This window comes from Phocoena phocoena, chromosome 11 (genome assembly GCF_963924675.1).
Source record: "Phocoena phocoena chromosome 11, mPhoPho1.1, whole genome shotgun sequence".
Classification (NCBI taxonomy): domain Eukaryota; kingdom Metazoa; phylum Chordata; class Mammalia; order Artiodactyla; family Phocoenidae; genus Phocoena; species Phocoena phocoena.
The window spans coordinates 21,324,282-21,331,108 of NC_089229.1; the positions used below are offsets into that span (position 1 = coordinate 21,324,282).

At 36.5% G+C, this 6,827-nt stretch overlaps 1 protein-coding gene across 1 annotated transcript in view; it reads right to left on the minus strand.

Annotated features, from left to right (window-relative positions):
• The window catches only part of SCYL2 (SCY1 like pseudokinase 2), a 60,589-nt gene that overhangs the window by 51,580 nt on the left and 2,182 nt on the right, over positions 1 to 6,827 (minus strand). The gene's annotated exons all lie outside the window — the stretch shown is intronic.

The following is a 6,827-nucleotide window of genomic DNA, read 5'->3' on the forward strand; positions in this document are numbered from 1 at the left end:
TTGAATACCTATAGCTAATATCACGTTTAAAGATAAGAGATTAATCACTTTCTCCCTAAATTAGGGAACAAAGTAAGGATATCTACTTTTACCACTTCTATTCAGTATTCTAATGGAGGTCCTAGCCAAAGCAAAAAAGAAAACAAAATAAAAGACATTCATACTGGGAGGAAGAAGTAAAATTCTTTATTCTCAACAACATGATCATGTACAGAGAAAGTCGTAAGTAATCCACAAGAAAGCTACTGGAATTAATATGTGAGTTTAGCATGATGGCAGAATACAAAAACAATACTTTTTTTTAAAAAGACTATTCTTATATTCTAGAAACAGACAACTGAACACTGAAATTTCAAAAATACCATTTTGAAGGGAGGAGCAGCCAAGATGGTGGAGTAGAAGGAACTTAAGCTTACCTCCTCTCTTGAGCACACCAAAATCACAACAATCCGCACAACCATTGTTGAAAAAGACTGAAACCTACCCAAAAAGATCCTCTACAACTAAAGACATAAAGACAGAACCACGAGACTGGTAAGAGGAGCAGACTCACGACATAATCAAATCTCATACCACCCTGGGGGAGCGACCCACAAACTGGAGAAAAATTATATTACCAAGGTTCTCCCACAGGAGTGAGAGTTCTGAGTCCCACATCAGCTCCCCAGCCCAGGGCTCTGGCACTGGGAAGAGAAGCCCCCAGAGCATCTGGCTTTGAAGGCGAGCAGGGCTCAACTGCAGGAGCTCCACAGGACTGAGGGAAACAGAGACCTCACTCTTAAAGGATGCACACAGGGACTTCCCTGGTGGCACAGTGGTTAGGAATCCGCCTACCAATGCAGGGGACATGGGTTCAATCCCTGGTCCAGGAAGATCCCACATGCCACAGAGCAACTAAGCCTGAGCACCACAACTACTGAGCCTGTGCTCTGGAGCCCATGCGCTGCAACTACTGAAGCCCGCATGCTCTGGGGCCCACGTGCCGCAACTACTGAGCCTGCATGCTGCTACTACTGAAGCCCACATGCCTAGAGCCCGTGCTCCACAACAAGAGAAGCCACCACAGTGAGAAGCCCGCGCACCGCAATAAAGAGTAGCCCCCGCTCACTGCAACTAGAGAAGAAAAAAAATGCCGCTAAAAAAAAAAAAAATTAAGGAACTAGAAAAAATTTGCAAATAAAGTAAAAAATGTAAAGGACAAATATTGATGCAAACAAACACAATAAACACAGCAAATTAAAAAAAAATACCATTTCAAGGATGTGAAATACCTATGGATAAATTTGACAAGACACAAAGACTTGTACAATGAAAATAACAAAAATTTCTGCGAAAAATTGAAGATGACTTAAAAACTTGTACAGGAAATGAAAGACTCAATATTGTTAAGGTGTCAATTTTCTGCATCAATCTATAGACTCAATGCAGTCCAATCAGAATCCCAGAGGCTTCTGTAGAAAGAAACTGACAAGCTGTTAAAATGTTATTCTGAGAACAGGTCCACTAGATTGTCTAAGGGTCCATGGCCCAGAAAGAGGTTTAAAGTCCTATCACTCTTCAAATCTTCACCTGCCATGTGTATTCTCTCCAAAAATTGATTTACCTAAGAACAAGTCTGTGTCCTACAAAATTTTCCTTAACCAACTCTTTTTTCACAGTTTTCTCCCACTTGAACAAAGTAAAATATTTTTCTCAGCCATCCCAGTCTTGTTATAGGGTATTTCCCTGGGTATAAAAATCTTTGGCAGGCATGCCAAAAGGGAAAATGCAATCTGAGAATACATTAATCCTGAAAGTCTCTTAAGAGTAAAGCAAAAAGAAGTTTGGTAAGAAATTCTGAAGAGGGTTGTGCTTTATTTCTTAACAGCAAAACCCCATGCCTTATCTGTCACAGAATTACAATTAAGAAACAAGATAGTCATCACAGGGCTGTATAGGAACAAGTTTATTTATTTCAATTAATAAGCAAAAATTCCAAGGTTTTGATAAAAGTAAAACATAATCATAATACACCACAATCTAGAAATCAGATACTTTGTAATTATCTAGCCCTTGACAAAAAAATTCAGATGCCATCAACTTAAAACACAAAAAGAAGTACATCTTACAAAATTATTTAGAGAATACACAAGCAAAAATATTTGGAAGGCCACTGGGCTAAGGCAGCACTAGTTTGTGTCCTATTTTCTCAGTTAATTACATTATATTCATATAATTTACTTTCTATCAAAGATTTGAACTATCTGTAAATAGAAATAAAAATTCACTTTCCTTTCTTAATTTAATGCTGCATTTCTGTAAGCAGTTAGAAAATGTTGCTACTGGCATCATGAAAACATTCATTGCCATGCCAAGTTGTTCTCTATGAACATCTGCTGATTTTGATGGGGAGGTGGAAGAGACATAAAAACGCTATTTAAAAATCTACATATACTTTCCTCTAACTCTGCCTGAGTAGCTACGTATTACATGCCATGCACTTGCCATACACTGGAAATATAGATGTAAATGGAAACATGTCTGATATTTAGGGATCAGTCCAGTAGCAGACTCAGACCTGCAAAGATTTATAGCAATTAACTAGAGGTATGAATGTACCATGCTTTGGGAACATGAAGATTGGCTCAAAAATGAAGGGTTTTTTGTAAGTCAATTATACTCCAATTTAAAAAAAAAGTGTTTTTCAGGTAGGAGAAAAGGGAAGGAGCTTCCAGAAAGAAGGATTACTACGTGCTAAGACATGGAGGGAAGACTATACATGATGTGATTTGAAAACTAGAAATAGTTCAGTATGAAAACAAAGGATATTTTCAGAGTTAATAGTCAAATTTGAGATGCCTATCCATCACCCAGAGTCAACACTGGTGTACACAAGGTAGAAACAGACATGGAAATTAATCCAGTGAATTATTTAATATTTATTGAGCACCCACTATGTACCTGATACCACATAAGAAACTGGGGAAGAAAGAAGTAAAGGAAAAATAAGCCATAAAGAGCTTACCATCAAAGGTAAGAGACAGAGAAGTAAACCAACCACAGCATTATTATCCTACAGTAATAAAATGCTACAGAATATACATACACAGATGCTACAGGAACAAAAAGAAGAGGAACAGACAGAAGAAAGTTTCCCCCAAACAGCAAAATCATACACGTCTTTAAAGGGGAGGAGGAGTGAAATAGATAGAGAATGGGACAAGTGTAGGAGTAAAAACTAGCAGTTCAGATAAAAACTGGAGGAAAAGAGAGAAGTATGTGGCAAAGGAGACTTAGAAAAGCCAGGTTACCAAGGGCATTAAGTAGTAAGAAACCAAGCTACGATAAGCCACAGACAGGTTTCAGGCCTGAGTAAAATGATTAGTCACTCCATCATGCAAAGTGAAAGATATACTAGGGGTGGAAGTAGGGAATATGACAAGACTGAAGACACTGTCAATTTGTACTTCAGGAATTTTATACATACATAATTCAGAATGTATATAGGCCAAAGAACAAAAAAAAAAAAAAACAAAGGAAAGGACACTTGGAAATAGGGATAGAGAAGATAGGAAAGAGACAATAGGTGGAGAGGGTGTTTTAAAGGTGTTGGTTACATGGATATTTATTTTATAATTACATATTAAACTTCATTATGCATTTAAATGTATCATATATCAAATTTTAAACAAACTTTGAGAGGGAGAGGTTGCTGAATTAAGGAAATAGCAGTAAAGAAGGAGAGGAAAGGAAAAATTAAGAAAAGTTAGAACTAAGAGAACTTGGTGACCCACTAGATAATTAGATAATGGAAACAGACAAAACTAGGAATCCCAATCAAGTCTCTCATTTCAGAGTCTAGGCGGAGGATGAAGCCATTTACCAAGACAAGGCTACAGGAGACAATTGCTTGTTTTGTGGGAGAAAAACCTCAATTTTGGACATGTTAAAGTTGAGTTGCCTGAATGACATTAATATGCATATATAGCTAGGAGGCTTTTAGATATGCAGGCCAAAAACTTAGAAAAAAATGTCTCAGCTGAAAATAAAAATGTGGGCACCATGAGCTTAAAGCAGTATAGTAGTTAAGACTACAGGCTTGAAAAAGGTTACCCAAGGAGACCAAAAAAGAATATGTATATCACGGGAGTAACAGAAGGCTACTTTGACGAATGAAGGGGAGAAAAAAAAAAGAAAAAGTATATCATCAGAGTAACAGAAGGCTAAGGACAAAATGAAATGAATGAGTTTATGAAATAAGATCTGAGCTTAAATGAGATTTTGAATTATTGGCAATAGCTTTTTTTTTTTTCCCCCGGTACACGGGCCTCTCACTGTTGTGGCCTCTCCCGTTGTGGAGCACAGGCTCCGGACGCACAGGCTCAGCGGCCATGGCTCACGGGCCCAGCAGCTCCGCAGCATGTGGGATCTTCCCAGACTGGGGCACGAACCCGTGTCCCCTGCATTGGCAGGCGGACTGTCAACCACTGCGCCACCAGGGAAGCCTGGCAATAGCTCTTTGACATGTAAGAAACCTAGAGACCAAATATATTTTCTTAAAATGATAGCTTTTCAAATTTCACTTGATAAATGAAAAAAGAAGTCTTATTTCTCTCAGATAAAATTATAAGTGATAGAAATATTTATTCGTATAAGCGATTGCCCTTTGTACACCATTTAGTAGAATTCACTTGAAATTCAATATTCCCCTTGTAAATCCCAGCCAAAATAAGACTTGGGGCAGCTTCAGTATGATCCCAAGATTATATCTCCCTACCATCTGATTCAGCCATCACTTGGCTTTTACTAAAACCAGTAGATGAATCTGTTCATACTAGATTTTACATGCACCTGGCATAAGGTGAGTTGGGTATTCGGCACCTGATGGCAGGTGGCTGAAAGGAACTGGCAATTCTTTCAGTTCTGCCTACTCATAAACTCTAGATATAGCAGGATAAAATAAAACTTTGTGAATTTTCAAGTAGCAAAACTCCCAAAGTCCCTTTTTCTACTTCCCCAAGAATAAAATACTTTTTTTAGTAATTTGATTAGTAATTTGAACAATAAGTAGAATTAGCTTGATTTTTTTGTTGGAAACACTGTAATGCAAATAAAAAGGTTACTGTAATTACACCTGATAATGAAATTATGTTTAGTAACTGTTAGTTACAGAGACTAGACTTTCAATAAGTACAAAATAATACACACTGACTATAAAAAACAACACAAAAAAATACAAATGAATTCAAAATAGTTTTAGTCCTTAAGAGGTACAAGGGTCTGAGAATTTTAAAATACCACTTATATAGTCATTTGTACAAATACTCATAAAATTTTATAATTTGAAATAAGAATTACATTAACATGACAAATAATTTTGATAAAATGCTTCGTAAAACTTGGTAAAAATTTTGTACCTATACTCCTATATGCAGTGCTTATCTGTTTATATCTAAGATGATCCTGAGATATACCTTTGAAATACGTGTTTTTTTTCTTGTAGGGGGGCTTACAGATTACTAAAAGTTTTTAAAAGATACAGTTTTTAAAAAATGGTTAAAAACATTCTTTGGCCTATACAGAAACCATGTTTAATTTTACTCAGGAAACAAAGATTGTACCAGCTCAATACAATCATTCTCTTTGCAACTACAGAAGGTATCTAATTATTATCAGTTGAGCTAGAACAGATTACTTCAGGGGACACACGTGATTTAAGAAACAAACATAAAAAACTAAGAAGACTTAGCAATGTACAGTGAAGCACACATCCATTCAACAAACTACTGGGTACAGAAGAGGTGGAAAGCACCATGCTAAGGTGCAGTAGGAGAAACAAGAAGTAAAACATTGTTTCTATCATTAAGTTTGTATACAATAAGATTTTAAAAGCAGAATGAGAGGTTATAAGGCAACATATACTTAAATATCAAACTACTAATTTGAACAATAAGTAAAATTTGAGGAGAGATTACATCCAACTCTTTAGAAGGCCCTTCCAGCCCATGAACTTAGTGTAGCTTTTACTATAGGAAGTCAACCAGATACTTGGAAATTATTGAAATTAAAAAAAAAAAAAAAGTAGCAACAGCACTGGGGTGGCAGTGTCTCACTATTCAGCTCCTCTAGCCAAAGAGAGAGGGAAAAGGAATAACTGGGTAGGAAATTAGACGAAATGGTCATTAAGGGCACTTCCCTAGTGCCCTTGATTTAAGAGCATATAAAATCTGAAACACAGCATAGTACAATGCATGAAAACTGAAACTCATAAAGCACTGAAGTGTTGTCTAAAACAATGGTCTTCAAACTCCAAAGCAATGATTTTCAAACTCTGGTGAACATCTAAAAACATCTAATAACATCTAAATGACTAGGTAACTTGTTAAAACATATAGATGTCTATGTACTATCTCAAACCTTTGGAATCAGAATCCATAAATGTGCAGTCAAGGCACTTATAGTTTGAGCAGTTCCCCAGGTGATTCTGATGCATAGTGAATTATACAATTAAGCACACAATCTTCAGCGGCAACAAAACCTGGGTTCAAACGCCAGTTCTAATACAAGCACTATGACCACCTACTAGCATCCCTAACACTAATTCCAATCTTTCTAAAGAGGGAATTGCCACCCATTCCTCAAGTGACTGTTGTGAGGATTAAAGATACACAGAAAATGCTTAGTACAATTCCTGGCACATTTAGTAAGCAGTCAATGAATTTTCATTTAAAAAACATTTATTAAGCACTTACACAGTATCAGGAGATTAGGGAATCTCATTAATTTATTAAGTATTAATAAGCATGGCAACTCTGCAATGGTGTCATGAGAACATATAATTAGGGGAA